The following is a 9,438-nucleotide window of genomic DNA, read 5'->3' on the forward strand; positions in this document are numbered from 1 at the left end:
TGCAAGGGAGAACACTACAAAACAGGACACATATTTGATAAGGTTATTTATAATAGTCTCCCAAAGAACAATATACAAAAGAGTGCAGGAAATCTGTCCACACAACATAGACCAAGAATCCAGCTGAGGGCCTCCATCCTGCGATAATGTCCTGCGTAAGTCCACCTTAAGACCGAGAGCTTATAACAATATCTCATGCAGGCCTGTTCCACGGATCTGCGCTGGGAAGGCCCAAAGGTCAGTGGTGGAATGCAGAAAGTCTGTGCCAGCAGGATGAAGGATCTGTGCTAGCAGACTGAGGGATCTGTACTGGAGCCAGGAAGCGATGCTCAGAAGAACCAGAGCTCCCCCGAAAGATACCACAGCCATCCTCAGCAACAGTGAGGTCCTGAGCCCCTCTGATGATCAAGATGGCTGAGTTCCCATCAGGGAAGCCAACACAGCGAGCTTCTCAGGAGACCAGCAGTGCACCACCTTCCCCTCCGGTGCCAGGAAGCGATGCTCAAAGTGAGGACCAGAGCTCCCCCAAAGTGAACTGAAGCTATTCTCAGTGCCAGTGAGGTCCAAGCTCCTTGCAGGATGAAAACAGCAACCCCCCCCAAAAAAAAGAAAAGAAGAAAAATAGAAAACAGCCAAGTTCATCAGGAAAGCCAGCATGACGAGCTCCTCCAACGGAACCAACAGCTCCTTGCAGCTTCCACCAGCTCCCAACAGCCTTTCTCTGCTCCCAACAGCCTCTCTTCTTCTTCTCCAGGTCTGCCTCTTATGCTGCTGCCAACAATCCTCACGTGGGCCTCCCATACCCAGTACCACGCCTACTCAGTTCAGCTGGGGGTTATAAGTTGACCACCAGTTATCAATCCACTACACTAGGTAAGTGGAGACGTAGCACTGAGCTACATGCCCAGCTCTCTTTTTTTTGTTTTAGTTTTGGTTTTGTTTTGGTAGTGACAGGGTCTCTATGTAATTCAGGCTGAACACAAGTGACCCTCCCGCCTCAGCATCTAGTGCTGGGATTACAGGCCTATGCCTGGCTCTGCTAACATATTTTGAAAAGCAATTCTCACTAGGAATTTGTAAATGACCTTGCAATTACAGCTCCTTTAACAACTATGATAGCTTTCTGTCAATGCCAGTTTCCCCTTTGTAATAATCAAACTGAACAATCTTGCTGTAAGTCCTATAACTTATAAATATGTATTGGAAGACAAATTTTCCAACTGATATATCCATAGGCCATCACTATGGGCCAGAGAACAGGTTATAAGTTCGGAATCTGTGCCCTGAGGTCTTTCAGTAGAGAACAACAGTGTAATTTACATTCAGTCACCGATGTATGTTGAAAATTTCCAATTTACTAGGGAGTTCTATTTTCGGAAGCCAGTAATAATCCTCTTAAAATCGAAGTGTGCTTCTGTGATTGTTTACCTGCCATCTCTTAGCTCTAAGCTAACCATCTTTATTCTGTCCTGCGTTTCTAGGGCTACAATCTGCTTCTCCCAAACTCACATGCAGATTGCCTTCCCATGAGGTCCTGTCCACCGAAGAGGGGCAGAAGGGACTTCCTGTGGCCAGGGCTCTAGCCCTGCATTCCAGCTTCTCAGTGCCCCCACACCATGTCCCCAGCCAGCCATACCTTCCTTGCTGGCCTGAGCAGTGACTATGGGAAGTACGTCCAACAGAGCTCAGCCAGCCAGGTGAGTGGCACTTCCTAGCTACTGTCAGCTGGGGGTGGGGGGAGGCAGGAAGTGGTGACAAATATCTGAGTTACCTTCTCATCTTTAGTGTTTTTTTTTGTTTGTTTGTTGTTTGTTTTTGTTCTTTTTTTTGAGATAGAGTCCTTTTTTTTTTTTTTCCTGATACCAGAAGTCAAACTTACGATCTTGTGCTTACCAGGCAGGCACTGTGCCGCTGAGCTAAATCCCCAGCCCCAGAGATAAGAGTCTTGCTATGTATCCCAGACTGACCTCAACCTCTGAATGATCCTCCTGCTTTAGCCTCCCAAGTGCTAGGACTACAGGCTTGAGCTACCATGCCTGCCCTTTGTCCTCTCAGCTTTCTAATACCTATGTACCCAATTCTCTGTATTGAATCTGCTCTATTTGAAATACACAGCATAGCTTTTGTTTTCCAGAGCCTTTTTCTACAACTGCAAAACATTTTTGCAAATTTTTTAGTATCTTATCTATATCCTAACTCCAAAGGTCACATTCCTTATTCAGTGCAGTCTGGTTGAATGGAGGATTTGGGAGTGAGAAGGGACAGGGCTGGTCAAATATCAGCATTTGTTGGCAGTAACTACAAAACAGACGGGCTAGTAAGCAAAAAAGGAAAGCTCTGGAAGAATGTGAGGAGTTCGGAGCATCAAAGGGGCCAGTTTGGACAGGGTGAAAGCAGAGCTACTCCAGAGACAGAGGGCCAGCTCCTCTGGAGGCTCCACACTGCAGGAAGGGCCTGCCCTTTGGCTGTGGGGAGCGGATGGGCCTCCCAGACTGGACTGAAGTTGCAGCATCGTTCAACCAGAAGAAATGTAGCAGGCCGTTTCCTGGGAAGGAAGAAGTGGATGGCATCCAGCAACGACAACAGACTTTCATTACAGTGAACTTGAGAAAGGTATTCGGCTATAAATCTGAATGTGACCTCTCTCGGTACTAGAATGCTTGCCTCGCATGGGTGGCGGTAGGGATCAATCCACAACACTGAAAAACAAATACTGTACACTGTACACAATGCACTTGGGGGGAAGAGGCACAGAACCTCTTTTAAAATGTTTGTGTGTGTGTGTGGTGCTGGGGACTGAACCCAGGGCCTTATGCAAGGAAGGCAAGAACTCCACCACTGAGCCACACCCCTGGCTCCACAGAGTAGTATTTTTAAAAGGTTCTAGCCAGGCTTGGTGGCACACACCTGTGATTCTAGCACTCATGGGAGGCTGAGGCAGGATGACTGCTGTGAGTTCGAGACCAGTGTGGGCTACATAGTGAGTTCAAGGCCAACTTGGACTACATATCAAGACCCTGTCTGAAAAACAAACAAGTTCTCTTACTGTAAGTGGCCTGAGGTGATCTGTGAAAATGGTTCCCTACTCTCTTGACCCAGAAAACCCCACAAAATCATGCAAATCAAGAGGCTCAAATCCTCGTGTTCACTTTAAGAACACCCGGGAAACTGTCCAGGCCGTCAAAGGTGTGCATGTCCAAAAGGCCACCAACTACCTGAAGAATGTCACATTAAAGAAGCAACATGGGGGCCGGGATATAGCTCAGCAGCACAGCGCCTGCCTGGCAAGCACAAGGTCCTACGTTTGATTCCCAGTACCAAAAAAAAAACAACAAAAAACCAAAAAACAAAGAAGCAACATGTGCCATTTGGGTGTTACAATGGTGGAACTGGTAGGTGTGCCCGGGCCAAACCGTGGGGCTGGACACAGTTGGTGGCCCAAAAAGAGTGCTGAATTTTTGCTGCACATGCTAAAATTCAGAGTGATGCTGAACGTTAAGGGTTGAGATGTAGATTCTCTGGTCAATGAACATGCCCAGGTGAACAAAGCACCCAAGATGCGCCACTGTACTTACAGAGCTCATGGCCAGATTAACCCATGTATGCATTCCCTCTGCCACAATGAGTATAGAGCACCCTTCCCGGTCCTCATCAGAGCCCAGGAAATTTATATTTGTAATCCTACGGAAGAGTTATTGGAATCCCATTGCGTTAATTCCAATCTACCACTCCCACTGCAAACCACGGCGTAAATAAAGACACAATAATATATCCAAAATGGTGGGGGATCAAGGGGATCCTGAGTCCGCCTAGGATGATGCTTAATGGGAACAAAGGCCTCGACCCAGGGCCAAACCCGGTTTTTATTAATTTGTGAAGAAATGAGTGGCTTGGGGATGAGTGAGTGCAGCGAGCTGGCCTAAGTGGGAGACTGAAATCACCTCTGCAATCCGCAATCTTTGTTTCAAAGACGACACATTAGCATTAGCACCTCGGCTGGACCAATTTGCACTGCTTAAAGCCAATTGAAGGGATAAGGGAAAGTCCTAGCTAGCTCTGCACACATCAATACATGGAAATAGGGCCCAGTTCAGCCAAAATGGAGACAATTGCCTCTCCTTCAAGAAAAGTCACCCAGGGGCTGGGGATTTAGCTCAGCGGCACAGCGCCTGCCTGGCAAGCACGAGATCGTGAGTTCGATTCCCGGTACCGGAAAAACAAAACAAAAAAAAAAAAAAAGAAAGAAAAGTCACTCAGGTGCTCCTCCACAAGTGAGATAATCCTCACTGAAAGGAACAAACTGTTCCTAACCCAGAGAGAAAATTGCACACAAGAAAAAGATATCCCAGGAGACACTGAAGAAACAAAAATTTATGACACGGGAATAAATTAAGCATAAAATAAATGCAAATAAAAGTTAAAAAAACAAGCAAACAGTAAGTAAATAAAAGGTTCTATAGTTAGAAAGAATAAGCTTTAGTGATTTATTGCATAGGATGGTGACCAAAATAAGTAAGACTACACTGTATGGTTGAAAATTGTGAAGAGTAGCTTGGTGAGGTGGCGCACGCCTGTAATCCCAGCACTCAGGAGGCTGAGGCAGGAGGATCTTGCAAGTTTGAGACCAGCCTGGGCTACAAAGTGAGTTCAAGGCCAGTCTGAACTGCATAGCCAGACCCTGTCTCAAAACAACAAAAAACAAAAATTGCTAAGAGTAGATTTTAAATGTTTTCATCACAAAAAGATAGTTATCTCATAAGAGAATTGCTCAATAGCTTGACCTAATCATCCTATAATGTAAACATGCATCAAAACATCCCATTGTATGATACAAATGCTGTATATACAAGTATTATTTGTCAATTAAAAGATTTTAAATGTGAGGTCTTGCTTATGGGTTGAGAAAAGCCCAGGAGTTTCTTATTCATTATTTTTCGTTGGACAAATATTTATTCACTATGCCCCAGTGACTCTAAGTCTAAGCCCCAGTGATTCTGGTCTGGGTCATTTCCTTCATTCGTTGTCACCAACGTGAAGCTTGAGTTGCTTAACATTTATAGCTAGCACAAAGGGGTACGTTGGCTTTTTAGAATCCAGAGAAACACTCCACAAAGTTAAAAATTAATGTATTTATAAATATAAAACAATTACTTTAATTTACCTAATAAACTATCACAGTAGTAAGTAAAAAAGTACAAGTTCAAACAAGCACTAGACACACACACACACAGACACACATATATAGGACTATATCTATATATAGCTAAGTCTCTGGCCTATTTATTATTTATTTGAGACAGGGTCTCACTATGCATTTCAGCTTGGCTTTGAACTCACAGTAATTCTCTCAGTTCAGCCTCCCTAATGCTGGGACTATAACTGTGTACTGTCGTTCTATCCAGGAACGAGGTGCCCGCGGATGAACAGAAAAAGTAAGAGAGACAAGAAAAACAGGAGAGGGGCTGGGGATTTAGCTCAGCAGCACAGTGCCTGCCTGGCAAGTGCAATGTCGTGAGTTCGGTTCCTGGTACCGAAAAAAAAAAGAAAAAAAAAAAGAAAAAAAAAAAGAAAAACAAGAGAGGCAAAATTCTGGGATCGGGGGCTTACAGCCTCTCAGACTGTGGCCCCGATTACCAATCTCAGTCACCTTTTATTGAGCTAGAACCAAGGGCGTAGTAGCTAGTACAAATAGGCAGATACCAAGCATTTTAGTAATTAAAGCATTATCCTTCTCCAGTTCGGCCTCTTATGTTGCTGGCAACAATCCCCAGGTGGGCCTCCCACACCCAGCACCACACTTACTCAGTTTAGCCGGGGCTTATAAATTGGCCACCAGTTATCAATCCTTACTTCCCATTAATTTTTACAATGCATGGCAAGACTACAAAATACGGATCTCCTGCAACTCAAATACACTCTTATTTTCAGGTGAAAGGTTCCGGTTCATTTCTGCAACAATAAACAAATCATTGTGTGTCTTTAGTGCTTTCTAATCAAAGAATGTCCTCCAGAGTGCACCATCACACTCAGCGGATTTTTACTTTTTTGAGACAAGGTCTCTAAACTGCTAAATTGCCCAGGTTGGGCTCAAACTTTCAATTCCCGTGGTCTCAACCTCCCAGAGTGCTGGGATTACAGGCATGCACCACCACACTTCCTGTTATAACAATTTTTCCTTCAATTCCTTTTTGTACAATTGCATTAAACAGTGTTTAGGATAAATTATTTAGAATTTCATCACACTAAGGCAATTCTTCTCGTTTTTATCACTCCTCTACCATCTCATTTTTTTCCTAAAATATATGATATGGCAGCTGGGCATGATGGGACATGCTTGTAATCTCAGCACTCAAGAGGCTGAGGGAGGAGGATCGCCACAAGTTTGAGACAAGCCTGGGCTACATAGTGAATTCAAGGCCAGCCTACACTACAGAGCGAGACCCTATCTCAAAAAAAACAAAATCAAAACAAACAAAATATATATGGCATTTTCTGTTTTATAAAAGTACTGGATTGGGGCTGGGGATTTGGTTCAGCAGCACAGCGCCTGCCCGGCAAGCGCAAGGTCGTGAGTTCGATTACCGGTACCGCAAAAAAGCAAAAAAGAAACCAAACAAAATAAAAGTACTGGATTGTGTGTGTACTGGGGAAAAAAAACTTTTTTTGTTGAGACAGGGTCTTGCTATGTATTCCAGGCTGGCCTCAAACTTGCAGCGATCCTCCTGCTTCATTCTGCTGTGTGCTGGGATCACAAGCATGCACCACCACACCCAGCCCACTCCTTTTTATTAAACAGTTCGCTCTAACACATATGCTGTTTTAAGAGCAGCCTGAATTCAAATTCCAGCGCCAACCCTCACTAACCACGTGCCTTTAGCGGAAACTTTCAGCACTCTGCCTCAGCTTCCCACTCGGTGAGCTGAAACACAAAACGCAACAAAGCGGTGGTGCCTGCAAGCTTACAGTGCAGCACGGAGGGGAGAGCCAGGGACACAACATTCCTCAGGCGGCAGTAGAAAAAAATACGGGGATAAACAATCCAAGGTACCTCACTGTTTTGTAAAGGGTGTTCAGGGACAGTTAAAGGTTTAAAAACTAACCTAATGTTCCAATGTTGTAGAAACTTCAAGTTGTGACAAAATGCAATCACGAAATCAATTTACAGGGTGATCCGCATTTAGAATTTTTCTGTAGTACTGGGAATTGAACTCTGCCTTTGAAGTGAGCTCCCTCCCTCCCTTCCCTCCTTCCTATTTTCCTTACTTCCTTTTTGTCCCTTCTTTTGAGACAGGGTCTCACTGAGTCACTATCTTGCACAGGCTGGGCTTGAACTTGTGATCCTCATGCCTCAGTCTCCCAGAGGACTAGAATTACAGGCATGTGTCACCACATTTGGTTGTAATTATTTTTATTTATTTTAAAAAAAATTTTTTTTTTTTGGTACCGGGAATCGAACTCATGACCTCAGGCTTGCTAGGCAAGCGCTTATACGGCTGAGCTACATCCCCGGCCCATAATTTGTATTTTCAAAAACTGAAATAAAACACCAGAGTACATCATACACATTAACTGCCACTTTGTCCAAGCCTGGCAGTATTCTGCAGACTCCCACACGTGTACACGAACGATAACGAGTTACACAAAACAAATGCTGACCTTTAGTGCAAGAGCAACTTTGCCGTAAGCAGTCTCGGGGAAAGGCACCTGATCCGAGCTTCTTTCGGTTAAGATAATCCATGCCAAACGCGTGCACCTAGTCATGCTTTCTTCCTTAGCAGACAGAGTGCATGAGTGACAAAGAGACGAGGACAGGGAAAAAAAATGCCAAAACCCCCCCTTAGAGATCAGCGCTAAGAGTTTGGAGAACAAGGCTAAACAAAACTGAACAATTAAGCAATCCAAGAGAGGACTGTGATTACATTTTTATGCATAAAAGCACCTGATGGGAAAAAGACCAAAAAATGACAAAAATAGAATCAACAAATTCAACAACAGCAAAAAAAATTTCAAAGCTAACCAAATGTGCTGTACGTAATACTTTCAGATTGTGTATAATAGTGTATGAATATTCTCAGAAACTCCCTAAATATCTGCTCTGTTCTTCCTTCTCTGACCCTCAATGTATTTATTTTTGTTTTGTTGGTTTTCCTGACAGGACATCATCTCCCATGCCTTCTTGCTGAGCACATGCAGTTCTTGTTGAAGCAAAGCTGTAAGACACGGTTATTCTTGAACAAGGTTGTAGATTTAGGCCTGCACCGAAATCTAACCCACCACATGTTATTGTATGGCCCTCAAGCTGAGAATAAGTTTTACATTTCAAGTGTTTGAAGAAAAATCAAATGAATATTTTGGGACTTGTCAAAATTGTCAGTGGTTATAGTTTTACTGGAACCTGGCCAGGTTTATCCATATTGTTCACGGCTGCTGTTGGTTAGGTGGAGATAAGTAGTTGCCCCTGGGGCCTGAAATGTTTACTAGCTATCCGACCCCGTTTAGAAAAGGGCTACCACAGCCCGGTGGGGTGACACACGCCTGTAATCCCAGCACTCAGAAGGCTGAGGCACGAGTTCAAGTCCATCCTGAACTACATAGGAAGACTGTGTCTCAAAAAACAAAACCAAGGGGCTGGGGATTTAGCTCAGCGGCACAGCGCCTGCCTGGCAAGCGCAAGGTCGTGAGTTCGAATCCCAGTACCAGAAAACAAAACAAAACAAAAACAAAAAAGAAGGTTACTTGTACCTTTTCCCTCTCGCACCCCCTGGCACTAGTCACTACCAAGATCAGACGAGTGGAGGGCCTCATAACAATGAACTGTACTGCATGGGTAACTAGAGGCAAGGGACACTCATTCCCTATATAAGGGAGTATGACTGACTGGGTTTGTCTCCCGACCGGAAAGGTGGGCACGACAGCAGCGGAACCGGTACCGTCGCGTGTGACCATGAAGCCTTGGAAAGCTAGCAAGGCAGCACACGCGCCCGGGATGCTTTCCTCGGTCGCCGACCCCGCCCTCTAGCCCTTACTTTGTTCTCCCCGCTCCCCTCTGGCCTCGCGGGCCCCTGTCTCCACCCCCCACGCACTCCCCAGGGCACCGCCCGCTGGGGTGGGGTCGCCCGCAGCAGGAATGACTCAGCAGGGGAGGGCGCGAGCCAGGCACGCTGGGGCCACAAAACCCCGCAAGGCAACCTCCTATGGATACAAGCATGCAACCTACGAAAATGTAATTTAAGGTTGCTTCCGCCCAGCGGGCGGGGGGTGGGGGGCTGGAGGCCTGCCGCGTCTTAAGCAAACGCCCCCCTCCTCTCCGAAAGATCCCTTTGCATCCGACAAACACCAGGCCCCACCAATGGCCAGTCGGCTGGTGGGGACCTTTCGAGGGGTGCAGAGAACTGCGTGTCCGCGATTCCCGGGGAGACGTGGAGAACACACTAATCT

The sequence above is a fragment of the Chinchilla lanigera genome, unplaced genomic scaffold, assembly GCF_000276665.1.
Source record: "Chinchilla lanigera isolate Chin_1 unplaced genomic scaffold, ChiLan1.0 scaffold00118, whole genome shotgun sequence".
Lineage (NCBI taxonomy): Eukaryota > Metazoa > Chordata > Mammalia > Rodentia > Chinchillidae > Chinchilla > Chinchilla lanigera.